Consider the following 21,598-nt stretch of genomic DNA (forward strand, 5'->3'; position numbering starts at 1 on the left):
TACATTACACCTCCCCCCTTTAGAGGGCGATACGGAGGCATTACCTGACGGTTATCAGCCATGCGCACCTCAGCGGGTTCGCCCCGGCAGGACAACCCATCAGCATTTCCATGTTCGCTGCCCTTTTTGTGTTGTACAGTAAAGTTGTACTGTTGAAGGGCAAGGCTCCAGCGGAGCAACCTTCAATTGGTTCCGGACACTGTGTGCAACCAGCTCAGAGGGTTGTGGTCGGTTACCACCGTGAAGGCGCGTCCGTACAGGTAGGGCTGCAAACGTTGCAGTGCCCACACCATGGCCAGACACTCCTTCTCGATGGTGGAGTATGCCACTTCCCTCGGCAAAAGTTTCGGGCTCAGGTACAACACGGGGTGCTCCTGGTTCCCCGAGTCGACCTGGCTGAGCACAGCACCGAGGCCAAACTCGCTGGTGTCGGTCTGTACCAGAAACGGGCGACTGCTGTCGACTGCTCTCAACACTGGAGAGCTGCACAGGGCTGCTTTCAAAGCTTGGAAAGCCGCCTCACAGTCATCTGTCCAGTTGACTGTTTGGGGTAGCCTCTGCTTGGTGAGGTCAGTCAAAGGTTTTTCAAGGGCGCTATAGTCCTGCACGAATCGCCTATAGTACCCTGCAGTGCCCAAGAAGGACTTCACCTGTTTCTTGGTCCTGGGGGGTGGGCCAGGACGCGATTGCGTCCACCTTTTCTGGCTCCGGACTCATGGAACCCCCGCCTACCTGGTGCCCCAGGTAGTGGACCTCGCTCATGCCCATCTGGCACTTTCCCGGCTTGATAGTCAGGCCTGCCTGGTGAAGACGCTTGAGCACCTCCTAGAGAGGCTGAAGGTGTTCCTCCAAGGTGGAACTGAAGATGGCGATGTCATCCAGGTATGCTACCGCGTACTCCTCCAGTCCCCGAAGCAGGTGGTTGACCATCCGCTGGAAAGTGGCAGGGGCATTTTTCATGCTGAAGGTCATGACTGTGGACTCGTACAGCCCAAAGGGGGTGATAAAGGCGGATTTCTCGTACGCCTCAGGGCTCAGGGGAATCTGCCAGTATCCCCGACTCAAATCCATGATGGATATGTACCTTGCTTTCGCCAACCACTCAAGCAGATCCTCGATGCACGGCATCGGGTGGGCATTAGAGGTTGTGATGGCGTTGAGCCCCCTGTAGTCCACGCAGAACCGGGTGGTTCGATCCTTTTTAGGCATGAGGACTACAGGTGAAGCCCACGCGCTTTTTGAAAGTCGAATCACCCCCAGCCTTAACATCTCATCGATCTCTTGGCGCATGACCTGTTGCACCTCCTCAGAGATCCGATAAGGTGTTCGCCGTAGTGGGGCGTGATTCCCGGTGTCCACCTCATGCACCGCTAACTACGTCCTCCCAGGTTGGTTGGTGAACACGGCCCGGAAGGGTTCCAGGATTTCCACCAACTGCGACCGCTGGGATACGGTTATCAAACCACTTATCTCCATGTCCTCAATGGACCCATTGGCCTTGGCTTGGGCCAGCATGTCCAGGAGGGGATCTTCCTCCCCATTCTCGGGCAGGTTGCTGACCGGTAGGACGCAAGCTTCACGTTCGTAGTGCGCCTTCAGCATGTTGACGTGAAAGGCCTTGCGCCTACCCCTAGCATGGTCAAGCGTGACCACGTAGGTGACCGGGTTCAGCTGTTGGTGGACGGCATATGGGCCTTCCCAGGCTACCTGAAGCTTATCCGTTGGTACGGGGACCAGCAACCACACCTTTTGACCCACCTGTAGGTCCGCTCCCGGGCGTTCTGGTCATACCAGTGCTTCTGGTCAGCCTGAGCCTGCGTCATGTTGTCATGCACCAACTGCGTCAAGGTCTGCATCTTGTCACGTAAGCGCATGACATAATCCACGATAGACACTTCTGTGGGGTTTGGCTCATCTTCCCAGGATTCTCTTATCAACCCAAGGGGTCCCCGGACTCGCCTGCCATACAGGAGCTCGAAGGGGGAGAACCCGGTCGAGGCCTGCGGAACTTCTCTGTAAGCGAACAGCAGGTGTGGGAGGTACCGCTCCCAGTCGCACCCTTGGGTCTCAACCAGCATGCGGAGCATCTGTTTGAGGGTACCGTTGAAGCGTTCACACAAACCATTAGTCTGTGGGTGATACGCACTCGATACCAGGTGCTTCACCTGCATTTTCTCACAGAGAGCCTCCATTAGGCGAGACATGAATTGGGTCCCTTGATCGGTAAGCATCTCCCTGGGAAATCCTACCCTTGAAAAGATGGTCACCAGTGCGTCAGCCACCTTATCTGCCCTGGTTGAAGACAGAGCTACTGCCTCTGGGTACCGGGTAGCGTAGTCTACCACGGTGAGAATGTATCGCTTTCCAGAGCTGCTGGGGACGGCCAGCGGGCCTACAATGTCCACCGCGATTCTCTGGAAAGGCTCCTCTATCACTGGCAAAGGAATAAGGGGAGCCTTAAGAGCCGGCCCCGCCTTACCCACTTTTTGACAGGTGTTACAGGAGCGCCAGTATTTTGTTACATCTGTCCCCATCTTGGGCCAATAGAAGTGTTGAGACATCCGTGCCTTTGTTTTGCTGATCCCCAAGTGTCCAGCGAGTGGAATCTCATGGGCAATCCGCAACAACTCAGTTCTGAACTGTAGGGGGATGACTAGCTGTCTTTCCCTCAACCACTCCTTTTGGGAATCTCCAGGTACTGTCTCCCGGTACAACCTTCCTCGTTCCCAGAACACCTTCTCCTTATCAGACTTGGAGGTGGGCGTCTCGGTGAGACCTCTCAATTTCTCCAGGCTCGCATCTGAGTGCAGAGCAGCCTGGAACTCCTTGCTGGAGGCTGCCAGAAGAGACGTCAGGGTCCCTACCTTACTGGGACCCTCTGGAACCAGCTCTGGGTTCACCTCTGGTTCAGTCTCTCCTGTAGCAGAAGAGGGTCCTGAAGACAGGGCGCTACCTGCGATCTGGGCACTCTGACTGCGTGTGACAGCTGCTATGTATGCTGTCTCCCCAGAGATTTCTACAGACCCACCAGTCAGTGCTGCTATGGGCCCCACCTCCCCATCCACCCCCAACACTTCAGGAGCAGTGCTACTTATGGGTCAGTTACCTTCCTCGGTGGCACTGGTCACCTGCATGGCATTACCTTCCTCATGGTCCCCATGCAGCTCCACATTTCTTTGAGCACCGTTGCTTGCTCCTGCCAGGGGTTCCTCAGCCGTCTCACTCCACAGAGTGATGGGGCTGAGCACTTCGGCACCTGTGGACACATCTACCATTTCAAAGAAATGGTTAACAGGTTCAGTCGGCACAGATACATCATCAACATCATCATCTTCATCATCATCATCCTCATCATCATCATCATTCCTAGAAAAAGAATGGTTATCAGCTTTCTTTGCTACAGTTACATCACCATCAGCATCATTCCTGGGGAAAGAATGGTTGTTAGTTGCATCATTACTCATCACGTCATTAGCAGGTAAGACATTCAGTTTCCCATCATCATCAGGGTTAACGTTACCCTTATTAACAGATTGGGGAGGGGTGTCAGGGACGTAGTATGCAACCATCCTCCCCAAGTCAGTCCCCAATAAAACATCAGTGGGCAGGTTTTCAGACACTCCCACTTCCCTCACCCCGCTCCCAGCATCCCAATCAAGGAATATCCGGGCCACTGGCAAGGGACAGCGGGTTCCCCCGATCCCAGTGAGTCAGGGTTTTCCCCTCAACAAACTCTTCAGGGGTCGCCAGTCCAGGACGGATGAGGGTTCGTTCAGCCCCGGTGTCCTTGAGGCCTGTAGCAAGACCTGGACAGGTTGAACGTTGTCGTCATTCCTCCCAACCACACCTCCCACCAAAAGAACAGAGGCGATGGGCCCAGAGGCCTTGGCTGGGGGTTTCTTCGGCTTTTCCGGACAGGTGGAACGGAGGTGACCAGTCCGATCGCAGTTGTAACACTTGCGACTGTCAGTAAAAGGCCTAGCGTTGGCAACTGGGCCAGGGCCTCCGGAGGGACGGCTAGCTGGGGCACTGGGGTTGGTTGCAGGCTTACCCCCTCTCCAGCTGGTGGTGACTGGCCTCCGCGTCTCTGGCTTCCGGTTGGCCTCATAGTTGTCGGCGATCTGCGCCGCTTTGTCCACATTCGTTGGTTCACGGTCCAGGATGAACTGTCGGACCTCAGCTGGGCAGAGATGCAGGAACTGGTCTTTGATCATCAGGTCCCGTAGCAGCTCAAAGGTGTTCACTGACAGTCCATGGATCCACTGGTCAAAATGGGTCCTGAGTCCTTGCACCACATCACTATAGCTATCGTGTGGGCCACGTTGGAGGTTCCGGAACTTCTTTCGGTATACCTCAGGTGTCAGCCGGTATTTGGCGATCAGGGCCTGCTTTATGGCATCATAGTCGTCATCGTCTTCTGGCGGAAGAGAAGCAAATGTTCCAGAGCTTTGCCCTTTAGCCCTGGGGTCAAGTACCTGGCCCATTGGTCTCTAGGCAGCTGGTACTGTCTGCAGGCTTTCTCAAAGGCTCGCAGAAACGTGTCCAAGTCCGCGTCCTTTTCCATCACTGGAAAATGCTCTGGCCGGGGTTCAGGAGTCTGGACGCTGCTGGGCTCACCGCTTCGGGCTGTGGGGGCATTCCCCCCTTGTCGGAGCAGCTCCAGTTCATGGGCTCTCTGAGCTTCTGCTTGGCGCTCAGCTCTCTCAGCCTGTGCTTGGCGTTCGGCTCTCTCAGCCTCTCGTTCAGCCTCTCTTTCGGCTCGGGCCTCCTGCCGATATTGCTGGATCAGCCTCACCCGTCCCTCACTGTCTTCGGCGGGGAGTTCGTCCAAGGCCGCTTGCAGGTAGGGGTCGAACGCGCTCTGGTTGAATGTGGGGCCAGCGCTCAGGAGTGGAGCCTCTGCTGCAGCCCCATTGTCACTTGGGCCAACTTCTGCGCCCGCTGGACTCTGGGTGTTGTCCAGCTGCACCAGAGCCACGATCAATTGATCTCTGGTTTTGCTTGTGGCGTCAATGCCTCGGTACGTGCTTACTGCAGCAAGGTTTTCCTTTTTCTGCTGTCTGTACCAGTGTTCTCCTTTTGCTGCCATGGTTGCCAAATAATAGTTAGAAAAGAAAAATGAAGAAAAGGGAGGGAATACTTGCACGTACACAAAAATGTCTCAGGACTAGTAGCCACTGAGTCTATTCTCCAAAACCTATGATGCAGGATTCCCGCAGGACCGTGCAGGTTTTTAGTGAGAGGGATGATTGCTCAAACCAAATCACTAATGCTCTAGGATTATCCCACTGCTCTGCCACCAATATGTGATGAACAGCGGACCGCTGTTGCCAAATCGCGATGGACGGCGCGGCCGGTGCCACCAATATGTCATGATCCCACCACTGACACGGGTTTGTCAGCGGACAGAGGGACGTGACGCACTGCTGGCACACGGCTATCACAGGCACAGTGGGGGCTTAGCTTAGTTATCCCACCACTGGCACCATGTGACCAAAGCACAGCAAGCTAATCTTGCTCTAACAATTTACCGCAGGTGGGGTATTTTGGATGCCCCATCACTGCTAACAACCTTCCAAGAACTGCGGGGATTTATGTATATCCCACTTTCTCAGTTCCACTTTGGAACTCGCAGCTCTCCGGCACCCCCCTTACCCTCAGGTCAGTCAGGGAACTGCACCTAGGATAATTAGTCGCCGGACGGGCTGCTTGTGGTGCACGGCCAATTAGACTACTGCAGTAAGGGAATTATCAATGTTGTGGCCTCAACCACTCATTCAGCAATATAAGACCCTTCTGGACTGCCAACCAGCCTAACCAACCGCACACACCACGCTGCCACTAGCTCCTGGTTTCTCCACTTAAGTTATAGGCTTAATGGAGGGGTTTGAAGCCAACCCGAACAGTAGCGTAGTTATCTAAAAAAGGCGCATAGATCGTTTCTTAGAGCATGGAGACAGAGCTAATAGATTTTATCATTTATTCCCAAAAGGGCAGTGATTACATAGATAAAGAATTGTTACAAAATTGAGACATTAAGTATGCACAATGCAGTATAAAACAAAAGGATTAAGAAAGAGTAACACTTATATGTGCTTAGTCGATATTAGGCAGACCATGTGGCTGGGGGAGGGGCACTTAGCCAGACATCCCCACTCATCGGCACGTCTTTCTGGCATGAAGACTCCAGCTGGACTGACTGAAATCTGATAGGGAATACCTTATAGTCTAGGGTCTGTCACCTCATGAAATGGGCGGTCTGGTGAGGTCCAACCCCCCTTACTCTCTAAGTTGAAATCTTACTAAAACTTATAGTAACTATATCTAAACGAGAAAAGCCCATACCAACCCACATAGGGCATCATTGTTTGTAATTTATTGAATAGAGTAAAACGACACCACGCATGCCATAATTAAGACACTCCATTTGGGAGCAATCCATATCTCAGTTTCTGGAGGGACTAGGATCATGAAAATTAGTGCTAGGTAAGCTGGTTTCGATGCCTACGCAATGATATGATTATTATAACTCCGAGGGGTATGTTTTTTGCGATATGACTTGTTTTAATACTACTCATTTTGATCCAAGCACATTTCTAGAGAACAAAGGACTTCCTTTCCTGGCTTTGCAAGGAGCGGGGGGAAGGAGAAGAAGGCTTCGAGAGGAAATGCCCTGTATCAGGTTTCAGAAGCAGGCAGAGAGCTGTACACACACATTAAGCTGCTAAGGGGGGTGAAACCAAAAGGAGAGGGGGGCTGCAAAAGCTGACAGGCTACTTTCTCATATAATGGAGGATTCTTGAAGATTACAGAAAACATCATACTTTATAGACATTTTACATTACAAGCGGTGATGTCGCTGCTGTAATATATCATTATATGTGAGGAGTGGTGATGTCACTGCTGTAATATATCATTACATGTGGGGAGCAGTGATGTCACTGCTGTAATATATCATTATATGTGAGGAGCGGTGATGTCACTGCTGTGATATATCATTATATGTGTGGAGCGGTGATGTCACTGATGTAATATATCATTACATGTGAGGAGCGGTGATGTCACTGCTGTAAGATATCATTATATGTGAGGAGCTGTGATGTCACTGCTGTAATATATCATTATATCTGAGGAGCAGTGATGTCACTGCTGTAATATATCATTATATGTGGGGAGCGGTGATGTCACTGCTGTAATATATCATTATATATGAGGAGCGGTGATGCCACTGCTGTAATATGTGAGGAGTGGTGATATCACTGCTGTAATGTATCATTATATGTGAGGAGCGGTGTTGTCACTGCTGTAATATATCATTATATGTGTCACGGGGTCCTACTCCTCTTTGGTCAGACCTCATCTGGAATATTGTGTCCAGTTTTGGGCACCACATTTTAAAAAAGACATCAACAAACTGGAGCAAGTTCAGAAAAGAGCGACCAGAATGGTGACCGGTCTGCAAACCCTGTCTTATGAGGAAAGGTTGCAGGATTTGGGAATGTTTAGTTTGCAAAAGAGAAGACTGAGAGGAGACTTAATAGCTGTCTACAAATATCTAAAGGGCTGTCACATTGTAGAAGGATCAACTTTATTCTCATTTGCACAAGGAAAGACTAGAAGCAATGGGATGAAACTGAATGGGAAGAGACACAGATTAGATATTAGAAAAAACTTTTTGACAGTTAGAGTGATCAATGAGTGGAACAGGCTGCCACGAGAAGTGGTGAGTTCTCCTTCAATGGAAGTCTTCAAACAGAGGCTGGACAGACATCTGACTGGGATGATTTAGCGAATCCTGCTTTGAGCAGGGGGTTGGACCAGATGGCCCAGGAGGTCCCTTCCAACTCTACGATTCTATGATTCTATGATTCTATGATTCTCTGGTATCACACAATCAACAGAGCAAGCAAAGAGTGAACAATTCCAAGACCTTTATTCAGGCAAAAATATGAAAAGGTCCATATTCAGTCCACCACACAAAGGATAAGATAGTGCAGAATAAGAATGCAGTCCAGTATCAGGATAAAATGTCCAGGGAAACGAGATTCCACAACTCTAGCATTCAGAGGATAAAAATGGATCCTTCTCTCTGAAATGCAGCCTTTTCACCATCTTGTCTCTACCGAAACTGACTTGTCCAGCTGTCGTTCTTCCCCCCACCCCCTACCTTGTCCAGGGGTAGTCCAACAAGTTGCCTCCCAGAGGAGAACAAAAGGCCTTAGGGATTAATGCACTACAGGGGGTCATCAAGAGACAGATACACTGAGGCTGTAGACTTACAATGTAATAAGAAAATCACTATGAAAATAACTGGAATTGTTAAAACTAGGAATATACAAAAAATGACATCCACATAACATATCACACCATCACAATCTCTCCCCCCCCATAATAAGTGAGCACGCCATGAGGTCTACACAGACCTCTGGCCTGCTCACTTTAGCCCATATTGCTCAGTTATTTATAGTTCCTTGTACAGTGGCAGGGGTAGGTCGGCCTGGGGAGCCTATGGCTCTTCTTGTCGAGACAGTCCATCGGCGTTCTGGTGTTGGCTTCCCCGCTTGTATTGGATGGAGAAGCTGTAGGGTTGTAAGGACAAGCTCCACCGCAGCAATCTTCCATTGTCCCCTGATACGCGGTTCAGCCATGTGAGGGGGTTGTGGTCTGTAACAATTGTGAAGTCTCTGGCATACAAGTAGGGCTGCAATTTTTTTAGCGCCCATACGATGGCAAGGCACTCCTTTTCAATAGTAGCATAGGCAACTTCCCGATCCAGTAGTTTCCGACTGGCAAAAGCAACAGGATGTTCTTCTCCAGCGGCGTTCACTTGGCTAAGTACTGCCCCAATCCCAAAGGTGGAACCTGCGTTTGTAATCCGGGGCAGCCAAGACAGGAGCAGTGACGAGGGCAGTCTTTAACGCTGAAAAGGCATCCTCGCATGCCATCATCCACGTCACATTCCTAGGCATGTTCTTGCGGGTCAAGTCGGTTAGGGGCTTGGCCAAGGTGCTGAAGTTAGAAACAAATTTGCGATAGTAACCAGCAGTTCCTAAAAACACAAGTACCTGCTTTTTAGTCTGGGGTCTACACCAGTTGCTAATGGCTTCCACCTTGGCAGGCTCAGGCCTTAGTGTCCCACCCCCTATTCTATGCCCGAGGTACTGCACCTCAGCCATCCCTATTTGGCACTTATCAGGGCGAATGGTCAGTCCTGCAGTAAGGATACAGTCCAGCACTATGCCCAAGTGTTTAAGATGTTCCTCCCAGGTTGTGCTAAAAATGGCGATGTCGTCTAAGTAAGCACAGGCAAAGTACTGACATTGTTCTAACAGTCGATCCACCAGTCTCTGGAAAGTAGCGGGGGCAGTTTTCATCCCAAAGGGCATTCCCAGGAGCTCATAAAGCCCAAATGGAGTAATGAAGGCTGAGCGCTCCTGAGCGTCCTCCGTTAGGGTTCTCTGCCAGTACCCCTTGCTCAAGTCTAACGTGGTCACAAATTGGGCACTGGCCAGACGATCCAATAGATCATCAATCCTGGGCATGGGATAAGCATCACTCTTGGTGGCATCATTTAGTCGTCTGTAATCAACACAGAATCGTGTTGTACCATCTTTCTTGGGGACCAGGACGACAGGAGAGGCCCAAGAACTGTGAGATGGCTGAATAACTCCCAGTTGTTTCATCTCCTCCAGTTCGTTCTTTATCATGCCTTGAACAGCCTCTGGAACCCGGTAGGCAGCCTGCTGGATGGGGCGTTGTCCGGGGGTTTCCACATGGTGACTGGTGAGAGTAGTCTTCCCCGGCTTTGAGGAGAAAGCAGCAGCCCTCGGCCTTAGTACGGCGACAATATCATCCTTTTGTATATCCGATAAATGGGAGCCCAGGGGCACTTGTTCCAGTGATCCTCCCGCTTGGGCAACCTGGAGGAGATCTGGGAGATACTCGTCGTCAGCGGTATCACTAGGGGGTGGCAGACAGCTAGAACAGGCAGAGATCGGTCGTGGTAGTCTTTCAGCATGTTAATGTGGACGGTTTTCTGTCGTCGACCACTAGAGTCCAGGGCAATAACATAGTTAGTGTCATTAGTTTTCTTGACAACCTGGTAAGGGCCTTCCCACACTGCTTGAAGCTTGTTGGCAGGGGAAGCAGTAATCATGAGCACTTGCTGTCCTTCCATAAATTCCCGGTTCCTGGCATTACGGTCATACCAGGTTTTTTGTCTGGACTGGGCCATTTGCAGTTGTTCTTTAGCAAAGGTAGCTAGCTGGACGAGACGGTCTCTGAGCTCTAGAACATAGGGAACGATGGGCATTCCGGTATCTGAGATGTCTCCCTCCAAATGTTCTTTCAGAAGAGTGAGAGGCCCACGGACCTTCCGGATAAACAGTAGTTCGAAGGGAGAGAACCCTGTGGACTCTTGGGGAACCTCCCGATAGGCGAAGAGGAGATGTGGCAGGTACTTTTCCCAGTCTTTTTCAACGTCAACAAAAACCCTCAGCATATTTTTTAGGGTTCCATTAAAGCATTCACATAGTCCGTTGGTCTGCGGGTGGTATGGGGTGGTGCGAATGGCTCGAACACCACAGGTATGCCATAGGGACTGGACCAGATCTGACATGAACTGAGTGCCTTGATCTGACAATATCTCACTAGGAAACCCTACCCGGGTAAAGATGGTAACAAGGGCCTCGGCTACCTTTACTGCTGTAATACTGGACAGGGCCACAGCTTCAAGATACCTAGTGGCATAGTCCACCACGGTCAGGATATATTTTTTCCCCGACCTGCTGGGGTGGGCCAGAGGACCTATGATGTCGACGGCTACACGTTGACATGGTTCCTCAATTATGGGCAGGGATTGCAGGGGTACCTTATGTCGAGCTCCTGGATGCCGCATTCACTGGCACACATCACAGGTTCGGCAATAATGGGCTACAGACTGTGAGACGCCTGGCCAGTAAGAACTTTGGGTGAGTCTCTTTTCAGTCCTTTTTCTCCCTTGATGCCCAGCCAAGGGGATGTCATGGGCCAGTTGAAGTAGCTGTGCCCTGTACTTCTGAGGGACAATGAGTTGCCTGGTCGTTGCGTCAGGGTTGCCCTGGTCACTGCCCTTTGTTACACGATAATACAGTCCGTTTTCTCGAGTGAAGCCATCCCCATTATCTCCCATGTGCCCTGTTTCTGCCTTTCGCCTAAGGGCTGCTAAGGTAGTGTCACCCTCTATTTCTCTCCTAAACTCCTCTCTGTCCCAAGACTCTCCCAATGTAGTAGCAGCGAAAGTATTGCTTACCGACTCTGATGCGGTTCGTGGTGGTTGCTCCCCGGTGGGGTCCGGACGACGTAGTGCTTGAAGGGCTGTAGTCGGGTGACTGCTCCCACAAATTGGCACTGTAACTCCCCAATGTCGTTCCCAAGGAGGATATCTGCAGGAAGTCCTCCCATAACTCCAATCCAACACAGTTTTTCTCCACAACCGTAATCCAAACGCACAGAAGCTCGCTGTATATATTTGCGGGCACCGCCCGCCAGGACAATGGGAATTCCTGGACCCTGGTAAATTGCCTCGGGTCGAACCACATGGGGGTCAGCGATAGTCAAGAATGCCCCCGTGTCTCTAAATCCTGACACTTTGTATCCATCAATAAAGACATCCTGCAGGTGGCGTTGCCGTTGCTCTGAGTAGCTAAAGGACAGAGGCCGGAGTCCGTACACTCCAGGAGGGGTATCTATGGTGCCGTAGTCGGTGGTCCACTCTGGTGGGGGTGGTGGTAGCTCTTCCTCAGGTGTGGTGGAATGTACAAGATGCACTGGACGAGGTGGGGCTGCGTGGGGCTCCCTCCGAATCTTGGAGGGGCAGCCAGACTGCAAATGTCCAGGTTGCCCACACCCATAACACCTCCTCTCTGTGATACCCCCAGGTCGTGGTCGGAACTGTTGGGGCCTAGGATTGTGAGCCGTGATTGTCATCGGCTTGCAACTAGGTGGAAGGGCAGATATAGTTGGAGGGGGACGGGGCACGGGAGCAGGCCGTGGTTCATTGTCCAGAAGCCTCCTCCATTGTGGCCGGATAGTAAGGGCTTCATCGGCCAGGGCTGCAGCTCTAGCCACGGTACACGGCGTGCGCTCCCAGACCCATTCCCGTACCTCTGCAGGGCACTTGGCAAGAAATTGTTCTATAAGGAACGCCTGTACAACATCTTCCACAGTAAAGGCGTTTTCTGCTTCCAGCCATCTCCGACATGCCTCGGACATCTTATGTGCATACATCCTAAACGATCCACCCGTGGTGCATGGGAGGTCTCGGAACTTGGCCCTATATGAGTCTGGGGTGATAGCATGGTAATCCAGGATAGTCCGCTTTACAATGTTATAATCCCGATTCCGCAGTGCATCAATGGTTCGGTAAGCCTCCGCCAAGCTTCCGTTCAGGAGCCCCACTAACAAACGCATCCAGCTAGAGTGGGGCACCTCCATCACAGCACACTGCTGCTCAAAGTCTTTGAAGAACCCCTCCACATCTCCAGAAGCCTCATCAAATGGCTTAAACTCTGTCCGGGTGATCCGTACAGGCTCCCGGATTGTTGGGGTTACACTCCACATTGCGTTACTCCCTTTTTCAAGCTCCATTGCTTCCTGTCTCCGCTGTGCCTAGCGGGCAGCCTCCTCCTTGTACTCCTGAGAGACGCCGGGGCCCAGAACCGCCATCTCTTCTTCATACCACACCAACCACTGACTTTTCTGGATGGGGATCCCGGTCTCCAGTGCTTGTCCTTCAGACATCTGGGAGGAGGTGGCCGGGCTAGCGCCCACCAGTAGATCGATTAAGGCCTCTTTAGTCAGTCCCTGGTAGTTCAGGCCCAGGTCTCTGGCTCTCTCCTGTAAACTGCATACAGTCCAATTTCTGTACTCACTCTGTGGGTGGTTCTCCATTGGGTTACGCTCTGTTGATCCCACTGCTGCCACCAGTTGTCACGGGGTCCTTCTCTGGTATCACACAATCAACAGAGCAAGCAAAGAGTGAACAATTCCAAGACCTTTATTCAGGCAAAAATACGAAAAGGTCCATATTCAGGCCACCACACAAAGGATAAGATAGTCCAGAATAAGAATGCAGTCCAGTATCAGGATAAAATGTCCAGGGAAACGAGATTCCACAACTCTAGCATTCAGAGGATAAAAATGGATCCTTCTCTCTGAAATGCAGCCTTTTCACCATCATGTCTATACCGGAACTGACCTGTCCAGCTGCCGTTCTTCCCCCCACCCCCTTCCTTGTCCAGGGATAGTCCAACAAGTTGCCTCCCAGAGGAGAACAAAAGGCCTTAGGGATTAATACACTACAGGGGGTCATCAAGAGACAGATACAGTGAGGCTGTAGACTTACAATGTAATAAGAAAAACACTATGAAAATAACTGGAATTGTTAAAAATAGGAATATACAAAAAATGACATCCACATAACATATCACACTATCACACTCACCAGATTTCAGTAATAACCCATCTGATTCACACGGGCAAAGAAATCAAACCACAGATGTCCATAAATTGAACACACTTACTGAAATGTACAAAAGCCTTTGATGGTGATGACAGCTTCAAGACGCCTCCTGTATGGAGAAACTAGTTCCAGTTCTTGCTCAGGTGTGATTTTTGGCCCATTCTTCAACAGAAGTTCTCTTGAAGTCCTGAAGATCCTGTGGGCTCCTTCTAAAAACTCTGAGCTTTAGTACCTTCCATACATTTTCCTTTGGATTCAGGTCCGGTGATTGGCTCGGCCAGTCTAGAAGCGTAATTTTCTCTCTGAAACCTATTGAGAGTTTCCTTGGCTATGTGTTTGGGATGTTCCCACCTCCAAACTCTAGTGTTAGTGTGGTGTTTTTGGGGAGATATGCAGTGCTTGTTGGCCTCTAAACACGGTGAGTTTTATCGCATCCAAAGAGTTCAATTTTGTTCCCATCTGACCAGACTATATTATCCCAGTATTTTACAGGCTTGTCTAAATGTTGATGAGCAAACTGTAAACAGGCTTGAACGTGCTGTTTTTCAGTAATGGAGTCTTGCATGGTGATCGTGCATACAGCCATAGTGGTTGTGTGGTGAGAGTGCCTATACAGGCCATGGAGGTTGAGTGGTGAGCGTGCATACAGGCCATGGAGGTTGTGTGGTTAGCATGCATACAGGCCTTGGAGGTTGAGTGTGAGCGTGCCTAAACAGGCCATGGAGTTTGAGTGCACTACTTATTGTTTTCTTTGAAACAATTATACCTGCTGCTCCCAGGTCTCCATAGGTGGTCCTTGGCTCTTGTACAAATTTTATTATATCTCTTTTTACTTCTGCCTGAAATTTTCCGGGAAGCACCTGGTTGTGACTGGTTTATGGTCTTTCCAATTCTGACTATTTGTCCAACATTGCTCACTGGTGATGTCAGGATCTTGCCAGCGCTGGCGTGCAGCCTCCGCTGAGCAGGGACTCACCCACACTGTAGGGGGGCCCGGGGTCAGGTACAGCCGGAAAGTACAGATACACAGGACCTGTGGACGCTGAAGTTTAGCAAGCAGTGAAGGACCTACGGTCATGTGACTGCAAGGGGGCGGGGCTTAGCGTCCTGCTTTCAGAGATGGCAGGACACTATACAGAAATACTCAGTCAGGCAAAACGGAGGTCATACACAGAGATATCAGTAAAGTACCAGGGATGAGACAGAACGGATAGTTGGGGCCAAGCAGGGGTCAAAACCAAACAGACATAGAAGGTACCAAGCAGAATCCAACAAGCAATATCCAGAGAACAGACCGAGTCATACACAGAGTATCAAGCAACCAGAACACAGCACAAACACACTCAGGGGTCACCACACAATGCCAAGGGCAAGAGTATAACTGACGGGGGATGGGAGCTTCCTGAGGCAATAAGAAGCTTTCCCAGAACCAATGAGAGGCCATCATAAGTCCCAGGTTTGCAGGTAAGAGTCTGCACTGAGATCAAACCATTAACCCCAGAAGTGCCGGTCCACCAGCACTGGTATCATGACAGTACCCCCTTCTCAACGGGGGGCCTCTGGACCCCCTGGCTTGCCCAGGTACCTAGCATGGAAAGCACGAACCAGGCGATCCGCATGCATCAATCGGGCCGGCACCCAGGACCTTGAAAAGGAGGATGAATGAACTCATGGAGATCAACATCCGACACTGCGGAGACACCATCACGTGTTTCTCAACGCAGTGATTCTAGAGCACTGCCCCCATCCCTTATGGGAAATATGTAAAACATGCAAAACAGAAGCCGCGGAGACACCATCACATGTTTCTCAACGCAAGCAATGACCAGCCAGGTCTTTGTCCGGGAAGGAAAAACCACGGGAAGGGCAGTCTCCAATGAAGGAAACCACCTATGCCAAAACATGGTATCCATCCACATACAGCTGTTTCGGGGTATTGCCCCTCATCAGTGTGGAGTAGGAAACTGGCTGGTAGGAGCAATGCCTAATAAAAAGACTATGAAAAGGAGGATGAATGAACTCATGGAGATCAACATCCGACACTGCGGAGACACCATCACGTGTTTCTCAACGCAGTGATTCTAGAGCACTGCCCCTATCCCTTATGGGAAATATGTAAAACATGCAAAACAGAACTCCACACTGATGAGGGGCAATACCCCGAAACAGCTGTATGTGGATGGATACCATGTTTTGGCATAGGTGGTTTCCTTCATTGGAGACTGCCCTTCCCGTGGTTGTTCCTTCCCGGACAAAGACCTGGCTGGTCATTGCTTGCGTTGAGAAACATGTGATGGTGTCTCCGCGGCTTCTGTTTTGCATGTTTTACATATTTCCCATAAGGGATGGGGGCAGTGCTCTAGAATCACTGCGTTGAGAAACACGTGATGGTGTCTCCGCAGTGTCGGATGTTGATCTCCATGAGTTCATTCATCCTCCTTTTCATAGTCTTTTTACTAGGCATTGCTCCTACCAGCCAGTTTCCTACTCCACACTGATGAGGGGCAATACCCCGAAACAGCTGTATGTGGATGGATACCATGTTTTGGCATAGGTGGTTTCCTTCACTGGAGACTGCCCTTCCCGTGGTTGTTCCTTCCCGGACAAAGACCTGGCTGTCCATTGCTTGCGTTGAGAAACATGTGATGGTGTCTCCGCGGCTTCTGTTTTAGGCACCCAGGACCTGTCCTCCGGCCCATACCACTTCCAATGAACTAGGTACTGTACTGACCGCCGTACCAACCTGGAATCTACGATGTAACCAATCTCATATTCCACATGTCCCTCAACCGAAACCGGAGGAGCAGCGGACTCGGATTCTCCCCGGACTGCTTCAAAAGGCTTCAGTAGAGATCTATGGAAGACGTTAGGGATCTTGAAAGAGGGTGGAAGGCACAGACACTGGATTGATTTTTTCCACAATCTTGTACGGAATCTTTAACTTAATGTTTCGCGTGGTGAGCCAAACTTTCTCTCCAACCTGAAACATGGGACCAGGTATTCGTTTCCTGTCCTCGAAAAACTTATACCTGCCTTGAGACCTAGATATATTCCGCTGGACCTCTGCCCATGTATCTTTTAACCGCCGGACAGAGTCCTCAGCCCCGGGACACCCCGAATCCAGACGAGAAAACTCACCAAAATGAGGACTGAACCCATAGTTGATCAAGAAAGGCGACATACCAGTGGATTGACTCACCTGACTATTGAAGGCAAATTCAGCCAACGGCAGTATATCACACCAGTCATTCTGTCTAGCAGAAGTCAGAAACCTGAGGATCTGTTCCAGAGACTGATTAGTGCATTCCGTCTGACCATTACTCTCAGGATGGCATGCAGACAAAAAGGACAGAGATATCCCTAATTTTTTGCAGAAAAGCACGCCAAAACTTAGCCACAAACTGCACACCACGATCAGACACCACATTCAGGGGTACCCCATGCAAGCGGACCACATGCTGCACAAACAATCTGGATAAGGTCTCAGCAGAAGTTAATGCGGACAGGGGTACAAAATGAGCCTGCTTAGAAAATCTGTCCACCACTACCCATACCACCGTATTACCCCTGGAAGAGGGAAGATTGGTAATAAAATCCATGGACAGGTGGGTCCATGGTCTTTCGGGAACTGCCAAGGGCATCAGCTCCCCCGCCGGCCGGCTATGGGAGCTTTTAGAACGAGCGCAGACCCCACAACTAGAAATGAATTTCTTTATATCAGAACCATGGGTAGGCGACCAGAAGATCCTAGCCACCACCAGTCGCGTGGCTGATATACCAGGGTGAGCACACAGCTAGGATTCGAGGAACCCTTGCAAGAGTTTAAGGCGAAGTTGCTCTGGGACAAACAACTTGCCCCCTGGCTTGGCCGCAGGAGCCAACGACTGGGCCCCCTCAATTTCCTGTTCCAATTCAGACGAGATCCCTGCTACCACCACCCCAGAGTGCAGAATGGAGGACGGTGGCTCAGGGGCAGACACAGGATGAAAACTACGAGATAAGGCGTCAGCCTTGACATTCTTTGACCCTGGACGGAATGTAATGGTAAACTGGAAATGAGAAAAAAAAAGCGACCAACGGGCCTGTCTGGGCGTTAGTCTTTTAGCAGACTCAATGTATGACAAATTTTTGTGATCAGTGTTCACAGTAACCGGGTGACTGGCCCCCTCCAAAAGTGCCTCCACTCCTTAAACGCCAACTTGACCGCAAGAAGCTCTCTATTGCCTACATCATAATTTCTTTCAGCAGCAGAGAACTTCCTGGCAAAGAAAGCACATGGCCTGAGGTTGGTAAGAGTGGCAGGCCCTTGGGACAAGACTGCCCCCACCCCCACCTCGGAGGCATCCACCTCCACTACAAATGGTTTGGACGGATCTGGTTGTACCAACACAGGAGCAGACATAAAACATTTTTTCAGAGTCGTAAAGGCCTCTCTTGCGAGCGAGGACCAACTTCTCACATCCACACCTTTGCATGTTAGATCCGTGAGAGGTTTGACCACCTGCGAAAACCCCCGGATAAATTTGCGGTAATAATTGGCGAACCCCAAGAAGCGCTGAAGACCCTTAAGATCTCGGGGTTGCACCCAATCCGCAATGGCCTGCACCTTCTTGGGGTCCATGCGAAAACCCTCACAGGATACACTTAATCCCAAAAAAGACAATTCTTGAACACAAAATACACATTTCTCCAATTTGGCATACAGATGATTTTCTCTCAGTCTTTGGAGAACAGTTCATACATGTTCCAGATGAGAATGCCTGTCGGAGGAGTATATCAAACTATCATCTAAGTAGATAACGACAAAACGACCAATGAGATCCGAGAATACCACATTGATGAAATTCTGAAATATGGCGGGGGCATTGGTAAGACCAAACGGCATGACTAAATTTTCAAACAGTCCCTCGGACGTGAGGAACACAGTTTTCCATTCATCCCCCTCCCGGGCCCTTATCAAATTATATGCCCCCCGAAGACCCAGTTTAGAAAACCACTTTGCCCCTGATAGTTGGTTACACAAATCGGGAATCAACGGAAGGGGGTACGTATTCCGTACAGTAATCTGATTAAGTTCCCTAAAATCGAGACAGGGACGTAACCCGCCATCTTTTTTTTTTACAAAAAAGAAACCTGCCTCCACAGGTGAGACTGAAGGACGTATGTGTCCCTTGCGCAGACTTTCAGCAATGTACTCCTTCATAGCCAAGCGCTCAGGGCCGGATAAATTAAACATGGGCTTTAGGTAATTTAGCCCCTGGACCAGCTCGATAGCGCAGTCAAAGGGTCTATGTGGCAGTAACGTCTCGGCCTCGCTTTCAGAGAATACATCTTCGAAGTCCTTCATGCATTCCGGAATACCTTCCAGCTCGACAGATGATACAGACACAGATTTAACGGGTTCAACCAGCAGTGCAGATTTATCACACAACTTAAAATCATTAAACCCCCATTGAACAATCTCCCCCGTTTTCCAGTTAATAACTGGGTTATGGCGTTGTAACCAGGGCATGCCCAACACCAACCCTGCAGGTAGATTGTCCAGAACCAAACAACTTGGGTTTTCCACATGAGTAGTGCCCACTCTGAGCGAAAACAAGTCAGACATAAAGAGAATTCCCTCCTTAGTGAGGGGAGAGGAGTCAATGGCCACCACCTTGATCGGAACCTTGAGCCTAACTGTACCTATCTTGCAGCGTTTGACCAATTGGGAGTCAATGAGATCAATCGATGATCCGCAGTCCACGAAGGCTGTAGAGGGAAAAGAGCAACCGTCCACCAACAGTTCCACATGCAGTAACACTTTAGAAAACGAGGAAAAGGGTACCTGAGGGTCTGAGTAGTCTCCCCGCTGACTACCCAGACCTAGTTGTTTCCCGCCGACCGGGTTGAAGACGGGCAATCAGGACACTCCCTTTTCCAATGTCCCGTTTTACCGCAGTAAATGCATAACTGCTTGTCCTTCCGGCGTTTCCTCTCCGTATCCTTCAGGGAGAGGGCGCCTACGTCCATGAGCTCAGGGGCAGTCTCTTTTCCACTGGGGAACAATGGAGTCTCCACTGCATCCCCCCTCTGGCCCGCAGTCTGCGGTCCATCCGGACAGCCTGGGTCATGGCGTTCTCGAGAGAGTTAGGTGGGGAATGTAACGCCAAGGCATCCTGCAGCCGCTCGGACAAGCCTCTGCGAAAGAGTCCTCAGAATGCGGCATCGTCCCAAGAAATCTCTGCGGCCCAGCGGCGGAATTCAGTACAAAACCACTCAGCCAAGTGTTTCCCCTGACAGACACTCATCACCATGTCCTCTGCCAATCGCACTCGGTCAGGCTCATCATAAATGTGCCCGAGGGCCTCAAAGAATGCTTTCACAGACACTCTCTCAGGGGCAGTGGGAGGAAGGGAGAAAGCCCAAGCTTGTGGGGACCCTCTTAATAAAGACATAATGACCCCTACCTTCTGGTTTTCATCCCCAGAGGAACGTGGTCTCAAACTTAAAAAAGGTTTGCACCCCTCCATGAAGACCCTGAACTCCTTTTTGTTCCCAGAAAAAAAGTCAGGCAGTTTAACAGGTGGTTCTGGGGACACCAGAACAACATCCCTCACCCCAGCCTCCGGAGACCCAGCAGATAAGGCCCCTCGCACCGTCTCACAAATCTGCTGCTGAGAACGAGCCAGAGCTTGCTGCTCCAGAGATAAACCCTGAAACATCTGACTCAGATTTTTCATCAGGTCAGCCAGAGACTGTATGGGATCCTTAATTCTCTGCACAAAAACCCCCCAAAAACGTCAGTTATAATGTCAGGATCCTGCCAGCGCCGGCGTGCAGCCTCCGCTGAGCAGGGACTCACCCGCACTGTAGGGGGGCCAGGGGTCAGGTACAGCCGGAAAGTAGAGATACACAGGACCTGTGGACGCTGAAGTTTAGCAAGCAGTGAAGGACCTACAGTCATGTGACTGCAAGGGGGCGGGGCTTAGCGTCCTGCTTTCAGAGATGGCAGGACACTATACAGAAATACTCAGTCAGGCAAAACGGAGGTCATACACAGAGATAGCAGTAAAGTACCAGGGATGAGACAGAATGGATAGTCGGGGCCAAGCAGGGGTCAAAACCAAACAGACATAGAAGGTACCAAGCGGAATCCAACAAGCAATATCCAGAGAACAGACCGAGTTGTACACAGAGTATCAAGCAACCAGAACACAGCACAAACACACTCAGGGGTCACCACACAATGCCAAGCGCGAAAGTATAACTGATGGGGGATGCGAGCTTCCTGGGGCAATAAGAAGCTTTCCCAGAACCAATGAGAGGCCACCATAATAAGTCCCAGGTGTGCAGGTAAGAGTCTGCACTGAGATCAAACCATTAACCCCAGAAGTGCCGGTCCACCAGCACTGGTATCATGATAGGTGCCTTCAGTAATTTAGAAATTCTTCTGTGTGCAATGTCATCTGTATGGTTTTAAACAATAAGGTTGCTAAGATCTTGAGACAATTTACTGGTTTTGCTTATAATTATTTTTCACTAAGTGGCAGGATTGCTTTCTAATTACTGATGGATTTCAGCTGGTGTCAGGACTTTCTATGGTTTTCTACACCTCTCTTTCTTAATGTGTTCAATACATTTCCCCTGTGTCATTTCTTATTATTATACATAATTTATTATTTCACCTCGTCTATATATGTACACACACACACACTTCTCAATGTCTATATCACGTCGCCGTCAGACTCGGGGCCCGCTGTTCCGCCCTCAGCCACTAGGAGGCGACGGACTGTCACGCTGCCCTCGGGCTCGGGGCCTGCTGTCCAGGCCTCGGCCACCAGGAGACGCCGGACTGACATGTCGTCGTCGATCTCGGGGCCTGCTGTTCCGCCCTCAACCACTAGGAGGCGCCGTGGCTCGCGCCCGAGTGAGGGCGGCAACAATAAAAGGGCTTCTGCGCAGGCGTCTACTGGACGCAGACTCCGCTCCTCTCTCTGTCATGAAGGGGCTGGTGCATCATCATCAGGTCTGGTCCTGGGGGCGGTCCTGATGACATCACCAGCCCGGGAGCCTGTGAGGGACGACCTGATTCCTCAAATACCTTGGGACTGGGCT

General features: G+C 50.5%; 1 protein-coding gene across 3 annotated transcripts in view; it reads left to right on the forward strand.

Moving 5' to 3' along the window:
• The window catches only part of NR1I3 (nuclear receptor subfamily 1 group I member 3), a 73,184-nt gene that overhangs the window by 22,382 nt on the left and 29,204 nt on the right, over positions 1-21,598 (forward strand). The gene's annotated exons all lie outside the window — the stretch shown is intronic.

This window comes from Dendrobates tinctorius, unplaced genomic scaffold, assembly GCF_039654945.1.
Source record: "Dendrobates tinctorius isolate UK_male_01 unplaced genomic scaffold, ASM3965494v1 ptg000019l, whole genome shotgun sequence".
Lineage (NCBI taxonomy): Eukaryota > Metazoa > Chordata > Amphibia > Anura > Dendrobatidae > Dendrobates > Dendrobates tinctorius.